The sequence below is a fragment of the Erinaceus europaeus genome, chromosome 15, assembly GCF_950295315.1.
Source record: "Erinaceus europaeus chromosome 15, mEriEur2.1, whole genome shotgun sequence".
NCBI classification, from domain to species: domain Eukaryota; kingdom Metazoa; phylum Chordata; class Mammalia; order Eulipotyphla; family Erinaceidae; genus Erinaceus; species Erinaceus europaeus.
This window is the reverse complement of record NC_080176.1, coordinates 84,400,634-84,420,499: the sequence shown is the minus strand read 5'-3', so window position 1 is coordinate 84,420,499 and position 19,866 is coordinate 84,400,634. Positions and strand designations below refer to the sequence as shown.

The 19,866-nt window shown below is 41.7% G+C and overlaps 1 protein-coding gene and 1 pseudogene across 2 annotated transcripts in view; one reads left to right on the top strand and one right to left on the bottom strand.

Annotated features, from left to right (window-relative positions):
• Positions 1–19,866, bottom strand: part of DOK6 (docking protein 6) — a 541,316-nt gene that overhangs the window by 407,653 nt on the left and 113,797 nt on the right. The gene's annotated exons all lie outside the window — the stretch shown is intronic.
• LOC103114357 (general transcription factor 3C polypeptide 6-like) overlaps positions 280–19,866 on the top strand; it is a 25,261-nt pseudogene continuing 5,674 nt past the window's right edge.

Here is a 19,866-nt window from a genome sequence, read left to right as displayed (position 1 = left end):
GTGTGGAGTAGTACCCCTCCTACCTTATGGTTTTGTTCATTAATCCTTTCTTAAATAAAAAATTAAAAATAGAAAAAAAAAGAATAGAGGCTGGGTAGTGACATGGCTCATAGAGTGACTCTATTACTATAATTGAAGACTCAGGTTCAAGCCCCTAGTACCCACTAGGATGTGAGGGCGATCTGGCAGCGGCATCTGTCACCCCACTGATCACCAGGGTTGATTCGGCTGATCTGGCTGGCTGGCTGGCTAGGCTAGGCCTTCCTCCCTCACCACTCCATGCGTGTCCCTCCCGAAGCTGTGTGCTTGGCTGAAGAGGACGACCTTCCCCGAACAGAGATGGACCGACCGGTCTGCAGCCGAGGGTATCTGCCATGTAGCTGTGCTCCCCCTGCTGGAACCCTGGAACAAGCTCTCAGGGTCCTAGTAGCCACTTGTAAGAAGGTAGCCTAAAAAGGGTAAAAAGGGTGGAGCTTGGCTACATGTGTCTCTTCTCCTCCCCTCCCCCCATCTTCTCTTCCTGCTTGTGTTTGCCTCTCTCATTCTCTATTTTTACGTCTCTCTCAGAAAAAAATGAAGTAGGTGAGAAAATGGCCACCAGAAATAGTAGAGTCTTTTGCAGGAACCAAGTTGCAATGATAACCAAGACAGCAGGAGAGAGAAGGGGTGGGTGGGCAGAAAAACCGCCTTTGTGAAGTTTCAAATTCATTACATTACAAGCTAAAATGTCATCTTCCTATTGGGCTATCTAAAAACTTGACATTATTTTGTCCATGTGAAATACACTCTAACATTAACATTTCGTATTAGTTATTTAAATAACATCATGACTGAATCATTTTCCTACAGTGGTCAAGTTAATGATTACATTTGCATAATGTGAATTCACTCCTTTCTATACTTTTCTGTAAGATCACTTCTAGAACCTTATTTTCATTCAATTTTACTGAATAGAAAAATCTGTTGGCAGTGTTGGACATGACAAGTCCCACTAAAAATAATTTCTAAAGGTGAGAAGGACATAATTGAAACAGTTCAACAGGAGGAAAATTGTCAGAACCAGTCTTGAGTCAATATTTGCCTTGAATTAACAATAAGTAATAGTATATTCATATTAATTAAAAGAGGCAGTTAAAGTTATCAAGTGAATCACAGTTTCCACATGTGGACATCAGAATGTTTTCATATCTAAAGGAGGAACTGAAACCCTGAGGTAGGTCTAACAAGTAATGCCATTTTTTAAAAATAAGCATACTTCACAGAGTGTGTCATTCCTTATTTCTTTTAGGGTATCACAAATGTCACCTTTCAAAATGACTGTTTGCAGTTATTGGTTCCCAAAGGTATTGAAATTGACAGTGTCTTCTGCTCAAAAATATAATAAATAATTTTATAAGGTACAACCACTAAGAAACTTTGGTCTTAAAAACAATTCTTTTTCCACAAACCTCTTAAAGCTACAGATGTCAAAAAGTGGGGAAAATATTGCCTACTCTGCTAAGAAATGACTATTTTGCGGCTGGTGTGGTGGCACACATGGTTGAGAGCATATATTACTATGCACAAGGATCCAGGTTCGAGCCCCCAGTTCCCACCTGCAAGGGGGAGAATTTTACAAGTGTTGAAGCCAGTGTCCTTCCTCTGTCTTTGTTTTTCTCTATCTTCCCTAACCTCTCAATTTCTGACAGTCTCTATCCAATAAATAAAGAGATAATAAATAAAATAAAATAAAGTAAATGATTACTTGGGGCCTGGGTGGTGGCTCATCTAATTGAGCACACATGTTAGGACTTGGGTCCAAGTCTCTGGGCCCCACCTGCAGGGAGAAAGTTTCATGAGTAGTGAATCAATACCGCAGGTGTCTGTTTTTCTCTTTCTCTCTTCCCATCTCTCTCCTTTTTCTGACTAAATTTCTCTCTATCTGAATCCAATAAATAATAAATAAATTAAAGACAAGATTAAGAAAAGAAATGATTTCTTCACCTATTAAATGTAACATACTTTTTATAGTCAGGACCTTGCCCATGTGCAATTTCCCCTCCCCTCAGCTCTCTCTCTCTCTCTCTCTCTCTCACCCAAATAGAAAGATGCAAGAGGGAGAGATAGTACAATACCACTTTTGCTCTGAAGCTACACCAAGTTGATACCGTTTCCAACTGTTGCCAGATCACAAAGGTGGGTCATTCCCTAGCAAGGCACGTGGCCGACACAGGGCACTATCCTTTTGGTTCTCAATTTGATTCTTGAATGAGTACAAGTAGAAAAAAAATACATATATGTATTTTTTTTTATAGAATAGAGAAAACTCGAGGGAGGAGAAAGAGAGGGAGAGACCCAGATAGACACCTGCAGACCTGCTTCACTGCTTGTGAAGCAACCTCCCCTACAGGTGGGAAGCGAGGGGTTCCAACCCAGACACTTGCTCAGGTCCTTGTGCTTCATACTATGTGCACTTACCCTGGTGAGCTACCGCACGGCCCCAAACTAACATCATTTTTACTTTTTGTTGTTGTTGCTGGGGTTCATTCTGAACTGAGGTTTTCAAAGAGAAAGAGATACTGGAGCATGATTGTGGGAAAGAACCTCATCTGACAGTGAGAGTGTTTTGCAGACACACATCATGAGGACATGAGAAACTGTACCCGTGTGTCAACCACAGGACTGTAAACCATTAGCCCTGCCAATACAGTGATTCTTGGTGGGAGAACAAAAGAGACAAGGCAGAGTTTGGCAGCCTCTTCAATATCCAGTTTGGCATACTGAAATTCCAAAGGAGGGAGGGCCATTTACGTATGTGACCAGCCTACTACAGAGACTTGTAAATACATATCTGAATATAAACTTACACAGTATTGAAGTTCTAGACTAAGACACTAAGACTTGGGTTCCAGTTTGAATTGGTACTGGAGATCCCCTGGAATAAAAGAACATCACTTATTGATAGAACTTAAGAATCAAGGACAATATGACAATGCGGCGCAAGGACCCGGGTTCGAGCCCCCGGCCCCCACCTGCAAGGGGAAAGCTTTCTGAGTGGTGATGCAGTGCAGCAGGTGTCTCTCTGTCTCTCTCCCTCTCTATCACCACCTTCCCTCTTGATTTCTGGCTGTCTCTACCCAACAAATAAAGACGATTTTTTTTTTAAATAAAAAAAAAGAGAATCAAGGACAGAAAGAGAAAATGCCAGGGGCAGGGTGGTGGTGCACCTGGTTGAGCACACATGTTACAATGCACAAGGAAGCAGGTTCGAGCCCTTGGTCCCCACCTGCAGGGGGGAAGCTTTGCGAGTGGTGAAGCAGTCTCTCTTTCTCTCTACCTATCACCCCCTTCCCTCTCAATTTCTGGCTTTCTCTATCCAATAAATAAATAAAAATAATTAAAAAATTAAAAAGAGAAAATACCAAGAGAAACTTTGGATAGGCGTGGTGTACTGTCCTAAATCAAGGGATTCTGAGAAAGGAAAGGAAGGGGTGGAGAGGGGCCGGAGGCCCAGCGTGTTGGCTGAAAGGGTCCCAATTTGGAATTGAGGGTGTGTTTCAGAGGAGAGTCTGTGGAGATGAGAAACTCCACAGTCTTTCCTCTGTAAACTATCAACCCATCAATAAAATAACAAACTAATAATAATACCAATATGTTGAAATATTTAATTAAGTAGGCCAGAGTTTCTTCCTATGCAGTAATAATGCCTTAAGCAAATTTCTTTTTTTTTAAATATTTTATTTATTTATTCCCTTTTGTTGCCCTTCTTGTTTTATTGTTGTAGTTATTATTGTTGTTGTCGTTGTTGGATAGGACAGAGAGAAATGGAGAGAGGAGGGGAAGACAGAGAGGAGGAGAGAAAGACACCTGCAAACCTGCTTCACCGCCTGTGAAGGGACTCCCCTGCAGGTGGGGAGCCGGGGTTCGAACCGGGATCCTTATGCCGGTCCTTGTGCTTCGCGCCACCTGCGCTTAACCCGCTGTGCTACAGCCCGACTCCCAGAAAATTTCTAAAGAAAAAAAAATGCAAAGAGAATTTGGTGCACAAAGCAGACATATCATATGGAGGAGACATCCATTACAGCTTTTGCTTTATTCACAGCAAGAACTGAACGTCAGCAGTCACAGTCCTTTCCAAGTCGCTGTGACAGCACTTTGAATGAATACTAGCTGCATAAACAAGTGAAGATTCAGAGGTTGCAGACAGAAAAACAGTTGAGAGTTCACAGAAGAATGTAAGATGGTCAGAGATAAAGGTATGAGAACAGTGCTAAGCATGGGAATTTATGAAAAGTAGCTAGTAGTTGGGAGTTGGGTGGTAGCGCAGCGGGTTAAGCACACGTGGCTCTCCACCTGCAAGGGACCAGGGACTTGAACCCAGATCTTGTACTTTGTAAGAGGTACGCTCAACTGGGGGACACCAACCCCAGAAAAAGTACTCTAAGCATAACTAGGAGCCTGGGTGTGTAGCTTGGTTTGTAGCTGCTCTGATGAAGTGAATTTCAAAGGACAGGTGTTCAGGTATATGGTTTTGAAAATCATTTTGTTGGTCATGCAAAGTAAAGTTAGGAAAATGACTCAGGGATAGATTTTCTGAGGGTCTCTAGCCCCCCCCCCAAAAAAAATGGGCTAAAACCCAAAGTCCAAGACCCCTCTTTGTCCAAGGCCAAAACCAGAAGTTAATGTTCCCCTCCACTAGTCCACCTCAATTCAGAAGTCTGTTATGTTGTTCAGTCCTATTTAAGACCTAAGTATGTGCTGATTTCAAAATGACTTCTTCCTGGGCTAACGCTAGGTATGTTGGAAAATTTCAAATCCTGAAAACAGGCTGATTATAGAATACTGATTTTATGCTCATGATGTCAGAGAATATGGGAAAAATAGATAAAAGAACAGCTTCCTGAAGTGTTGCCAATGACAGTAACCACTGACTTTATTCATCTCCACCTGAGTTTGTGCATCTAGAAGTAAAACGACTGAATGGAAGGTTTTTGAATATAAGCTCATAACTGAGTTTACGGTTTACTGACTAGGAGTGTTCCTTACAGTTGAACACCAGAATCACAAGATCTCACAAGGAGTGGAATCAAGAGAAACCTAGCTTTTGCCCTTTTTTGGGGGGGGGGGCTTAGTGCCTGCACCACAAATCCACTGCTCCTGGAGGCTATTTTTCCCCCTTTTTGATGCCCTTGCTGTTTTATCATTGTTGTGGTTATTATGTTGTTATTGATGTCATTGTTGTTGGATAGGACAGAGAGAAATGGAGAGAGGAGGAGGAGACAGAGAGGGGGAGAGAAAGACAGACACCTGCAGACCTGCTTCACCGCCTGTGAAGCGACTCCCCTGCAGGTGGGGAGCCGGGGGCTCAAACCGGGATCCTTATGCATGTCCTTGCACTTTGCCCTTAACCCACAGTGCTATGCAAAATGCGCTTTTGTCTCTTTTAAAGATGAAAGAGGAGGCCAGGCAGTGGTGCACTCGGTGAAACACACATATCATCATGGTAAGGATCTGAGTTCAAGCTCTCACTCCCCACCTTCAGGGAAGACACTTTGTGAGTGGTGAAGCAGGTCAGCAGGTGTCTCTCTCTCTCTCTCTCCCTATCTTCCTCCCCCACAAAATAAAAGGATGAAAGATGAAGGATTATTTATTTATATGTAGGCTTATCTAAAAGTCAAGTCCCTGGTCCCCTGCAGGTAATGTGGTTAAAAGGTGCTTCTTGGAGTAGAGCACCATAGTAAGCATCTCTGGGTGAAGGGTGAGGGTGGATGCTCAGCTTCAGTGTGTGTGGGGGGTGAGGGACACAGTCTTTTGGTGGTGAGAATGGTGTTTATGTACACTCCTATTAACTTGTAGTCATAGAAATCACTATTGAATTAATGAGAGGGGAAAACTAATTGAATGTTTCAATCTTTTTAATAAACATTTTAAATTATTTTTATTTATTTTCCCTTTTGTTGCTCTTGTTTTTTATTGTTATTGTGTTATTATTGTTGTTGTTACTGATGTCATCATTGTTAGATAGGACAGAGAGAAATGGAGAGAGGAGGGGAAGATAGAGAGGGGGAGAGAAAGATAGACACTTGCAGACCTGCTTCACTGCCTGTGAAGCAACTCCCCTGTAGGTGGGGAGCTGGAGTCTGGAACCCGGATCCTTCCACTGGTCCTTGTGCTTTGCACCACTTGCACTTAACCCGCTGCACTACTGCCCAACTCCCTCAAACTTTTTAATGTACAGACCACAGGCTAAGTCTTTGAAATGTTGACTCCCCTAAAATCTTAAGACCAGGAGAGCAGAAGCTCTCAAAGCACATCAAAGGACAAATTATGGTGAGGTCCTGTATGATACAGCAAACCCACACAGTGAGATTTTCAAAGTCAACTCAATTGCCAAATAATTGGATTATAAAAATAACCATCTATTGCCTTCTTAAACCGTAAGACAGCAGGTACCTCCCACTTCCTCTATAAAGCCCAAATTTCTCCCAGTCCTGGAACCTCTAGGGTGGGGTTCACTTTCCAGCATGCTTCTCTCAACTCATACCAAATGATATTACATTTGCTGACCCCAACCTAATCAATGCAATGAGTACCACCTTAGCATCCTTCACTTCAGACTGTGTCCAGAGAAGTCAGGTGTGAAAAGTGAACATCATTATTCAGATGAGACCTTTCCTTTCTCATAGGACTCCTTAATTCCATTTCTTGTTGTCCACTTCCTAATAAAGCCTCAAAACCTAAGTATAGACCAGGTCCCATGAGATAGGGCAGATATTCACATGTATCCATAAATTAGGGCAGAATATATAGCTGAAAGCAAAAATGCACAATAGTTTGCAGTGAGTCAATAAATGAAGCAAGCAAGTAGAAGACCTAAAAAGACACCACAAAGTACCTACTGAAATAATTTCTACTTAGCCCTAGACACCCTCCTCACCTACTTCCTATTACACTTCCCTCGGTCACTTCAAAGCTAAGCTTATCAAATTTATCAAATTAAGGACGGCAGAAGCTGAATAAGGGCAAGAGACAGGCATACTTTAATGATGGCTCTTTAATGATGACTCTTTAGTCACTATCAGGTCACCCCATCATCTGGGGCCCTAGTTGTGGAGTCCTGAGATTCTCACATAGACATGATGGGTCCAGAACTCTAACAGATCCCTCTCTCCATTGTTACTGGTCATCTCCATCATGGCCCCCACAGAACCTTGCACTCAGTGTGGGTCAACAATGGTAGAGAATGTTCCATCTTCCAAATGGGGACAGTTAGCATAATCTATCTACCACCTCAAGAAGATGGGTCCTAAAATTGGTGTAACCTGGAATGTTCCTACTCATGACCACAGAATGCGAGTTCAGACCTACAGGGATGTAGAGGTCACATAAGCTCCTATGCTGAATATGGGCCCCAGATCAAATCAATGAGGTTTACAGTCATCAATATTTATACACTTTTCCCATATTTGGGAGCTACTCTCTTCCCTGATCCAGCTTTCTAGCCCTTTTTCCAGCCATGACACCATCTCCTCAGACAATAACTTGGGTTCACCTGCATATCAGATGTCAGATTCAGGCAAAAACTAATAAAATCATGGGCCCTTTGGAATATACCTAAATAGACCAACTACCTATTTCCAAAATGGAGACCCCAAACCTTCATCTGCAATATTCCAGCCTTTAGGTTCATGATTAACCAACAATTTGTTCTGCTTTATATCTTAACTCTTTTTCAACCACCAGGTTCCAGATGCTAACATGATCCCAACTGGAGTTACCTAAGTAGATGACCCCACCAATGTGTGCTGAAACCCCACTTCCCCAGAGCCCTTCCCCACTAGGGAAAGAGAGAGAGAGGCTGGGAGTATGGATCGATCTGCCAACGCTCATGTTCAACTGGGAAGCAATTACAGAAGCCAGACCTTCCACATTCTGCATCCCACAATGACCTTGGCTCCATACTCCCAGGGGGATAAAGAATAGGAAAGCTATCAAGGAAGGGGATGGGATACAGAGTTCAGGTGGTGGGAATTGTGTAGAGTTGTACCTCTCTTATTCCATAGTCTTGTCAATATTTTAATTTTATAAGTATATAAAATTAAATTAAATTAAAGGTGTTTCTTTACAAGTTTCTTTTTTCTTTCCTGGAAGGAGGTGCTACTGAAGAACATAACATAATGAGCACTGCCTGTTGCTCTAAAGTAATTTTGTTTTAACAGATTCCAACCAACCTTGGTAAATAGTTCAACATATGGGGAAAAATGAACTTAGTCAAATCAAGTTGTTTACATAAAAATTCAGGTTAACATATCTGAAATGGCTCTCCAAGTATTCTGGAAGCAAACAGTGGAATGATCAATGGTGGGAAATAGGATTAGATTAATTTTTATTTATATTTTATTTACTTCACATTAATGAGATAGATACCATGAGAAAGATTCTAGAACACCAGAGCACTGCTCAGCTCTGGCTAATGCTGGTGCTGGGGATGAAACCTGGAACCTCAGAGCCTCAGGCATGAGAGTCTTTTGCAGAACCATTATGTTGTCTCTTCAGCCCTCTTTTGTTTTTAACCAGATCACTGACCATCTCTTGGTTTTGTGCTGGGGACTGAACCTGGGATCACTGTTGCCTCAGGTATGAAAGGCTTTGCAGAACCACTATGCAGTCTCTCCAGGGGAAGTTTTTTCACTGTTGAAAGAGGACATTTACAGAGGAGGCAAGAACAATCAATTTGCTAATGGCTGAGGAATGAAGACACCAGCTGGAACTCTACATTACTGGTTATGCACAGAAATAACTATAGATAATGTCTGCATGTATGAGCTAGTGTTACTGAAAAGACTAGATGTCTATTTCATTTCCTATGTTTAGGATGCTTCACCTAATTAAAAATTAAAAATTTAATGTACTATTTATTCTTCTATTTACTATTATATTTTAATAAGAGAGAGATACAGAGAGAAAGAGAGAGAGAGAGAGAAGTGCATCACTCAGCTCTGTCTTATGGTAATGCCAGGGACTGAACTTGGAACTTGAGAGCCTGAAGCATGAATAATTTTTGCATACAAATTACGCTGTCTCCCCAGCCCTCAATTATCCATGAGGATAATTTCTGGAACCATCCGTTCCACCCCGGTTCCATGGCTGCCAGTTCTCAGCAACATCGCTCCGCCAGATATTCATCGGGATGCGGCATCATCTAAGTTCATTTCCCACGTCTACGCTCAACCGGACCTGCCAATATACGCGGATATCTTCGCCCACCCTGTCCAACGCTTGACGTCTCGTCACCCAGTCTGGTCCCCTACGCCTACACTGAACTTCTCTGTTCCAGACTCTTGGAAACAGAGTTGGCAGTCAGCTGAGGTAAAGAAGAAACACCTCATCGCAGACCCCTGCAAGCGTCAACCCGGCTTTGACCTGGCACGTTATGATTGGGCCCTCCTCAATCGCTATCGAACAGGCCATGGCCGGTGCGCCGCTATGTTCCATCGCTGGGGAGCCAGAGACGACCCAAACTGCCCCTGCAGCTACAGACAGACTATGACCCACACAGTCAACGACTGCCACCTCTCCAGATTCAAAGGAGGTCTCGAAACTTTACATCAGGCTCAACCTGACGCTGTTGACTGGCTACGGAAGAAGGGCAAACGCTAGAAGAAGAAGCCCTCAAACTGTTTTTCAACAAACAACATCACATTCATTTCCAGATAGGAAAGTCAATGCAGAAAGCACACAGATAACTACCTTGCAATAGAGTCAGACTTCTACATCTATACACTTACACACACACACACACACACACACACACACACACACACACACACACACACACAATCCTCTTTTTGTCCTAATTCCTAAAAATCCAGGGTGGTGCTTGGAATAACATCTAGTGGTGTAAACGCAAGAACCTGGAAGGTCTTTTTACGGTTAGGTTTTCAGCCAGTATTTTGCTTTCAGATGATGCTCACCTAAAGTATTTGTAGACGATGCTCAGGCATATCTCTGTAGGTCAGACGACAGTGGCCATTATCATAAAAGAAGTTTCACGGTATTTCCAACAATACAAATATTATTGATGCTGACAAGGCAATATTCTCTTGGCTCAGTTATAAGCTCCCATAAACAAAACAAATAAAACCAAGAGGACAGGGTGGAAAGAAAACTTTATCTAGAGAAAAAAAATAATTGTTTTTCTTTGGTGGCAGATCAATATCTTGTGTGCCTGTAAAAGCCATTAAAGTGAAAATATTTTTAGCCATCAAATAAACCATTTGTTCTGAAATCAAAATAGAAAAACTTGGATACACCCAATAGATCATTTCTATGACATGCAATACATTAAGCCAATTTGAAAGAGTTTAAATTTAGACTTGTTTCAGCAAATGACAAACAAGGCGATAAATTATTTCTCCAATGAGGTATACGTTAGACCATTTTTGTTCTATTTTCTAAAAATAACTGTTTGGGAACCATTCGTGGAGCATAAGCAACCAAAGAGGCCAATGTGAAAATCCCAATCAAGTTTTTCATCTACTCTGACCGTCTCATTTCACATCTGTTCTTCAAAAAAATCAGTCTCATCTAGGATCAGGCAGTAGCACAGAAGGTTAAGTGCACATGGGGCAAAGCACAAGGACAGGTGTAAGGATCCTGGGTGGAGCCCCGGGCTCCACACCTGCATGGGGGTCTCTTCACAAGTGGTGAAGCAGGTCTGCAGGTGTCTATCTTTCTCTCTGTCTTCCCCTCCTCTCTCCATTTCTCTCTGTCTTATCCAACAACAACATCAATGGCAACAATAAGACAACAAGGGCAACAAAATGGGAAAAAAATGGCCTCCAGGAGCAGTGGATTCATAGTGCAGGCACCCAGCCCCAGCAATAACCCTGGAGGCAAAAAAAAAAAAAAAAAAAACAACACCTCATCTACCAGGAAGGTGGCTCTCTGGATTGTTTGTGTGGTTCATTTTGCATTGCTACTGGCAAGATAGCATAAAATTTTCTGGAATCCACATTCAGAACATGGGTGTGTTGAAGGGATCAAGAAATCAGGAGAATCCCTTTTGGTTTGAAGCTGCTCTGATGAAATGAATTTCAAAGGACAGGTGTTCAGGTATATGGCTTCTAAATTCATATTATTGGTCATGCAAAGTAAAGTTATGAAAAAGACTTCGGGGATAGATTTCCCGAGGGTCTCTGGACCCCCCCCCCAAAAAAAAAAAAAACAGGCTAAAACCCAAAGCCCAAGACCCCTCTTCGTCAGAGACCCTCTTCTTTAGAAAGCTTCTTATGTCACACAGGGGCGCACTTTTCATTGCTCCCATAGAGTAAACTCCACCCCTTCATATAGTGCAGGAAAAAAAGGGGGAGGGGAACACTTCACCAAGTGAGTCTCTCCTGTTCCACATGTGCAAACTCAGGGAAAACAAAAAACATGCTGGCCTGCAGCCCAAGTCTACATATGCAAACCTAGTGAAGGCAAAATGCACTCTCCAGGACCCCATGTTCTGAATTTTGCCAACAGTTTCACGTAAAGTACCCCGAAAAAGAGGCTTTGCAGCCCATATGACAGAGCAATCATGCTCTAAGGAAGTCCGGTTATATATTTCTCTCTCTCTTTTTTAATTTTTATTTATAAAAAGGAAATATTGGGGGAGTTGGGCCAGTCTCTCTCTTTCCCTAGTGAGGTGGGATTCTGGGGAAGCGAGGATATAGGACACATTGGTAGGGGTCGTCTGCCCAGGGAAGTCCGGCTGGCATCATGTTAGCATCTGGAACCTGGTGGCTGAAGAGAGAGGCAATATACTACACCACGTCTGGTCCCTCTTGAAGCTTGTCTTGTGAAGCTTCAATATCTGCTCTGCTCTGGACCTACTCCCAAGTTTCACTTCCTGGTACCTTCCCTCCTTCTCTTGATCTTGTAGAGAGATGAACTCTGCCCTCATGCCTGTGCACCCCAAACCCGACTCTGCAAAGAAGTCAGCTCCCGTTTCCATGATCTTCCCCGTCTTGGAAAACACAAAGGAGACTGGAAAGACCAAACGTATTTTTGTCTCCAGTAACATTTTAAACCTGTAAGCCAGTAAGTTGAGAAAAGCAAAAAGCTATGTTAATAAATGTTTTATTATTGGAGCATTGTAAAATCCTATCTAAATTAAAATTGCTTATAAAAGTATTTAAAATAATGCCTCATGTTAATGAAAGCTAGGTAGAGTAATAATTATAGATTTTTAGTTTTGTCCAAATCCAACCAGGTACAGACAGAAAAAATACATATATATATATATTACAGGGAATTTTTTGAACTAATGTAGATAATTATTTTGTAAGTGATAATTTTATAAGTGATACTTCAGTCTGGCAAGTCTCTACCTATTTTCTAAAATCTTTTAAATTATCTTTATTTATTGGATAGAGACAACCAGAAATTGAGAGGGTAGAAGGAGGGAGAGAGGGAGAAAGAGAGACACTTGCAGACCGGCTTCATCACTCACAAATCTTTCCCCTGCAGATGGGGACTGAGGGCTTAAACCCAGGTCCTTGCACACTGTAACATGACTTCTCTCAATCAGGTGAGTCACCCCTGGCCCCCCTATTTTTCTATCAGAATAGTTATAAACAACTTAAATGTCAACTATAAATTATTTTACCAAGAAGTTCATGGCTTAGTATTTTCTTTTCCTTGCCATTAAAAATCTATTTAAAATCAAAATTATATTTTGACAGAAAAAGAGCCCTTTTCAATAGTTTGTGCGAGGATAAAAATAGACATAAATCTACAAGCCTTACTGACTTGGTATTTCATCTCATTGAATACATTTTACCTTTCTAAAGAACTCAGAACTCTGTCAAAATAACATCATGTGATTTGATTAATTTTCTCCCTAACTTTTAAAATCAGGAGTCTTAATGATAAGACAGTAAATTATACACCTCCCCAACGCAGTGAATAAATGAATAGTATTAAAACAAGCAACAGCAGATAAACTTTCAGATTCATGATTCAAAATTTATTTGTATAGATTTTAAGTGGGATGCTATAATAATAGAATATTACTACATATCATATAACTATATAGTACATATTAGCATACAATTATAATTCTATAAATATTTAAGTGCAATGTCAAAATCTGAAGTACCAGTTTGTAATTGAAGTGACAGCTCATATATACAGAAGATGCTTTAGCAGAACAATCTGCAAAGACTAGCCTAGGAGTCCACTTGGTGGTACAGCTGGTTAAGTGCTCACATTACAGTGCGCAAAGACCCAGGTTCAAGCCCCTGGTCCCCATCTGCAGAGGGAAAGCTTCATAAGAAGTGAAGCAGGGCTGCAGGTGTCTGTCTTTCACCCTTTCTTTCAGTGCCTCCCCTGTCAATTTCTCTTTCACGATCCAACAATAAATACATATAAGAAAATAAAAAGAAGTAAGTTTAAGAAATTAAAATTTATTTTAAAAAAAGACTAGCTTATATGAACTGATCAAAACAAGCAGTGCCTTTCTTTAACTACTATCCAGTTCTTCCATCTTTAAGTAACTACTTGTAGATCCTTTTCATAAAAACATGAAGAGGGGTCTTAACTTTAATCACGATAGCCAAGTACTTTAGATCTAGCTTATTTCATAGACATTAACTTAAAAACATGAGAGAAAAATAATTTCTAGGCTGATCCCATGATTACCTGACATTCTAACAAAGGAATAGAAAATACCTGGAACTGTCATAGACTGACAGGCTTAAACGGAAGCAGTGTTGAGAAGGAAGGAACGGAAGACCCAGTCCTGAAGGCAGAGGAAGACATCATCGTGTGGTGATGGGAGCTGTGCAGAAACATCTCTCATGGTGCCCACGAGAAAGGATCCTTTGTGACAATTCTACTGCAAGTCATCATTTCTTCCCTGATAAGGTACTTTTTACAAAATAAATCACAATGAGACATTATAGTATCTTCTGATAAACTCTGAAAGTGTTTTAAAAAGAGGCTAGGGAGTCAGGCAGTAGCTGAGCGGGTTAAGTGCAAGTGGCTCAAAGCTCAAGGACCTGCGTAAGGATCCTGGTTCAAGCCCACGGCTCCCCACCTGCAGGGGAGTCGCTTCACAGACGCTTCACTCTGCAGGTGTCTGTCTTTCCCTCCCCCTCTCTGTCTTTCTCTCCCCCTCTCTGTCTTTCCCTCCTCTCTCCATTTCTCTCTGTCCTACCCAACAATGACGACATCAATAACAACAACAACAACAACAAGGGCAATAAAAGGAAATAAATAAATATTTTAAAAATATTTTAAAAAGAGAGAGAGAGAGGCTAGAGACATAGCACAAGTCTATGCAAAACTTTCATGGCTAAGGCCATGAAGTCTTAGATTCAATCCCTGAAATCACCATGAAACAGAGTTGCTAGTACTGCCAGTACTCAAGGACAGGGAGAGGGGGAGTGGGAGGAGGAAGGGAAGGGAGAGGGGGAGGGGAGAGGAAAGGAAGGGGGAGGTAAGAGAAAAGGAGGGGGAGAGGGAAAGTGGGGGAGGGAGAGAAGAGGGAGACGGTGGAGGAGAAGGGACGGGGGAAGGGGGAGAGGGAAAGGGAACAGAAATAAGAAAGAAGAGGAGGAAAAGAGAAGGGGAGAGGAGGGACCAGAAGGAGAGGGGAGAGGAGAGGGGAGGGGAGGGGAGGGGAGGGGAGGGGAGGGGAGAAGAAGAGAGAGGAGGGAGTTGAGAGGGAGGGGAGGAGTGGCGGAGGGGAGGAGAGGGAACCTAACAGCACTAGCACCAACAATTCACCCAGCGGCATAGAGAATGATCTTAAACCCAGGTCATACATAGAACACAGCAATCACACAGCCCAGGTCAAGTATCTTGCCAATTGTTCCTTGACAAACAATGATTCATTGTTACTGCCTTCCATTTCACGTTGATATCAACATGCCATCTCCAGGCGTATCCCTGGACACTGGTTATTGGGTTGCTGTTCCCTTACTTAAATCAAGAGAAAAGATGCAAGATTGGACTAATGGACAGAAAGAGACATTGACATTGGACTAATGGACAGAAAGAGACACACTTGGGCGGGAATGCACATTTACAAAAAGAAAAGGTGACAAAGAAGAAAAGGTTGGAAAGAAAAGATGAGGAGAGGACAAAGAGGAGACAGAGGGAGCAACTGGACAGGAGATGTGTCTCAATTTTCACGTGTTTACTATTCAGAAAAGCACAACTGTGAAATCTATAACTGAAAGCAGAAGAGTTAAAACAGATGTTTTCTTAGTCGAGGGATATAGTTCAGGCTGTTAGACCACCAACCTGCCTACCTGCGGTCTCAAAGGCCTCCTGTTTCAATCCCTGGGACTATCTGGAATTGTCCTCTATTTCCTTTTTAAATATATAAATAAATAGGTGATTGTCTTTTTTTTTTTTTTTAGAAAAAAGATGTACTTTCTTATATAAAATGTAAGCATACACATTAGACAAGGCACCATAAAGCTAATTTGCAAGTGTATACACTCACTTATAGAATTAAAGGTTGACACATACATCCCTCTCTCCATTGTTACCTGTCATCTCTATCAGGAACAACACAATAGACCCCTTTGAGGGCACCCATAGGACCTTGCCCTCAACTTGGATAAACAATGTTAGAGAATGTTCCAACCTCCAAAGGGAGAATGGACAACATACTCTATGCTACACCTGAGGAAGATGGGGCCATATTGGGGCAGCTTGGAATGTTCCTACTTATGACCACAGAATGTGAGCTCAGATCTACAGGGATGCAGAGATCACACAGATTCCTAAGCTGAATATGGGCTCCAGACCAAATCAAATTGATGGGGTTTACGCTTGACAATATTTATACCCATTTTCCATATTAGAGAGCTACTCTTCCCTGATCCAGCTTTCTGTTCCTTTTCCAGCCATGACATCATCTCCCAGACAATAACTTGGATCCACCTGCATATCAGATTTCAGGCTCAAGGGGAAAAAAAAAACTAGTATAGCCACTGGCCCTTTGGAATATAACTAAAATATGCCTACTAGCTATCTACAAAATGGAGGAACCCCCAACTCTTCATCTGAACTATTCCAGCCATGACTGGTCAACAATTTGTTTGGCTTTGTATGTTAACTCTCTTTTCAGGCATCAGGTTCCAGATGCTGGACAGACAACCCCACCAATATGTCCTGGAACCCCACTTTCCCACAGCCCCAGGGAAAGAGAGAGACAGGCTTGGAGTATGGATCAACCTGTCAATGCCCATGTTCAGTGGGGAAGAAATTACAGAAGCCAGACCTTCCACCTTCTGCATCCCACAATGACCTTGGGTCCATACTCCCAGAGGGTTAAAGAATAGGAAAGCTATCAGGGGAAGGGATGGGATACAGAGATCTGGTAGTGAGAATTGTGTGGATTTGGGCCCCTCTTATCCTATGGTATTGTTAATGTCTCCTTTTTATATATAAAAGGAAAATAAAATAAAAGAATTAAAGAGTGATATACAGAATTCTGTGCCTTCTGGGGAAAAAAAAAGTGCCTAGTAAAAATTAATGAGTTTCAAAAAGAACAAAAATTAATGAGTTTCTCATTGCTTCCTGTAAATAAAGCGTCACATTTGTGTCTGTGTCTTTGCATGAACTTTTCTTTCATCTAGGATATTTTTCCTTGTGTTCAGCTGGTGAGATGGCAACTTGCCCTTAAAGTTGCAGACTAGCTCCCATCTACGCAAAGCCTGCCCAATACCTGGGTAAAGTGATTAGTCATTTGCCCTTCTGATCAAACTGGCTTTTTAAAAAAAAAATTTATATTTATTTATTTATTCCCTTTTTTTGTCCTTGTTGTTTTACTGTTGTAGTTATTATTGATGTCATTGTTGTTGGATAGGACAGAGAGAAATGGAGGGGGAGAGAAAGAGAGACACCTGCAGACCTGCTTCACCACCTGTGAAGCGACTCACCTGCTGGTGGGCAGCCAGGGGCTCGAACCGGGATCCTTCCACTGGTCCTTGTGCTTTGCACCACGTGTGCTTAACCCACTGCGTTACCACCCGACTCCCCCTAAGCCACAACTTATCCTTAGTTCAGACAGTTGCTAGGCAAAACCTGGGATGTAGACCATATTGGCTGAAGTACAGTTTGTAAAACATTCCAGGCACAACCAGGTGTAAAAGACAAGGCCTTTCTTTCAGTCTGTTGGTAAGTTTCTTGTCAATGTCCTTGGAATAGAAACTTAAATCATGTTGGGAATGACACAGGTACAACAAAGAAAGGATCAGTGGCCTGGAAGGTGGTGCAGTGGCTACAACACCAGACACACAGGCTTGAGACCCCCAAGTCCAATTGCAGGTATTGAATGTGTGAGAGTGACATTCTAGTGTTCTCTCTCTCTCCTTCTCCTTCTCCCTCTTTTTCTCTGTCTTACCCCCCTCAAATACTACAAAAAGAATAAAAATAACAATCCGCTCTTTTCCAAAGTAGTGAAATCCAAATAGCATATGCTATAATGAATATTGGTCAAAACAGATCTGTGTTTTAAAGCCTAGAGAAATGTGCCGGGCTGAGCTTCGTGGGCGGGAGAGAGAGACGACCAGGGACTCATGGCTGAATGGTACGCCGTTCAGTCTTTATTCATGTGGAACGCAGTGCAATCTAAGCTATCTCTAATCACAATCTTGTCCTTATATATCCTGAGGCAGAAGGGTCAGGTCCAAAGAGGATGTACGTAGGATAGGGGGTGGGGAGAAGGAAAAAGCTTGCAGAACAGTGAGGATTAAACCAATGCCCTGCAGGCAGGGCAGTGCTTAGTTAACAGTGGTTATGTAAACAGAATACAGTGTTAAGCAGGGGGGATTAAGCCAATGAAACAGAAGGGGACCTAGAAGCAGAATTTAGAAGCAGACCAACAGAAATGTATCACCATAAATCTATTTGGGAACTTTACAATCCATATGCAACCTGAGAACTCTGATGAAAAAGGCATTTCAGCTGCCAAACTTTCCACATTTACTTACTGATCCACAGATAGACAGATATACAAATGGATGGTAGATAGATAGAAATGAAAAGAGTGAGGAAGGAAAAGAAAGAAAAAGAGATTACTATTATTCTCTAAGCCCAGTTTTAAACAAAGGTGCCTTATTTCAACTATGCAGTGAAAACATAAAGTCACTCAATCAGGGTCACAGAAAGTAGTGAAAAGATTACTATCCAGATCTCATTTCAAAGTTATTTCTTCACAGACATTTCTAATTTTTCTTCCATTGTCTCCTTTTAAGTCATGTTTTAACTTTCCCAATTGCATTCCATTTTTGTTTCATCTGAACTATGCCAGAAACAAAAGAAATTATAAATAGCTTTTCATTCATGCCTGGATCCCTCATTTATTCAGTGTGTCATGGGCTCTGTGGTAAAGACACCCTCCAAGGGCTCAAAAACAAGAGGAAACAAGAAAACAAGACAAATGATTGACCGAACCCTAACAAAAAAGGGGAGGTTATCTGATGACTACTAGGAAACATTAAAGCTGACAAGCTGTGAAATGTATTCTCGGGTTTGTCTTTGACTCAGAAAATCAACAAAGTTTCTCATTCCTCTGAAATGCATCAGTGTGGTTATGTTTATCTGAGCACAAACATACAGACAAATTTCCATAGCTCCAAGTTGATACCACAACTTTCTATTCCTGGACTCTGATCTAAAACGAGTCCGGGGGGGGGGGGGGTTGACACAATCTATTGTGCATGATTGAGCATGGAGAATAAAAGATGCATGATGCCAAAAACTCTGCCTCATCCCATGTGTTCTAAGACATTACAGGAAAGAAGGGATAAGCATTTCAAGCAAATGGAGCACTGACTTCACCCTAAGGAGAGAACAAGGCATCCCAGGACTGAAGTCACACCTGACCCAGCATCAATCATGCCAACGACATCCACCAAGTCATCCCGTGAACTGGACCGAACAGAGCTTCTAATAGGTCTGTGTGTATGGACAGGGGGCAAAGCTAAGTTTGGGGGGTTGAGTAGCAATGACTACAAATGTACCAGAGTAATATTAAAGCTCTAGCTCTCTCTCTCTCTCTTTCTGTGTCTGTCTCTCATCTCATTTATAAATAAATCACACATACACACATATATATATGAAAAACATGCCAACGTACATACACAGCAAATCATATTGGAGAAAGATGGTCCAAGTTCATGAAACATGGTGTACATGTAAATAGTACCTCACCAATAGGGTGTAGAAGCATGGGGCAAGTGATATTTAACACCAAAAAAGAGAAAGTAATGGAGAGATCTGAAAAAATAACCTAATTCTGTCTGTAAATAAACTTTCTTTTAACTTTAATTCTTTCTACTAAGATGATATTGCTATAATTATGTATATCTTCTTCAACTTGTCCACTGAACTTCCCCCAAGATTAGTAATGTATATAATATTAAAATACAAAATAATTTAGTAAAAAAAAAAAGATGGAGGGTAAGAGAGTAAAGATAAACACAACTTATTTATTTATTTATTTATTTATTTTGCCTGAATTACAAACCTATTGCTGCTGGAGGCCTTTCACCCCCCTTTTTGTTGCCCTTGTTGTTTATCATGGTCGTTGTTAATCATTATTGTTGTTATTGCAGTCATTGTTGCTGGGTAGGACAGAGAGAAATCAAGAGATGAGGGGAGACAGACAGGGGGAGAGAAAGACAGACACCTGCAGACCTGCTTTACTGCCTGTGCAGTGACCCTCCTGCAGGTGGGGAGCCGGGGGCTGGAACCTGGATCCTTACGCAGGTCCTTGCACTTTGCTCCATGTGTGCTTAACCTGCTACACTACCATCTGGCCCCCTAAAAACAACTTTTAACAAAGCATAAAGGGGTCAGATGCAACACACTGGGTAAAGT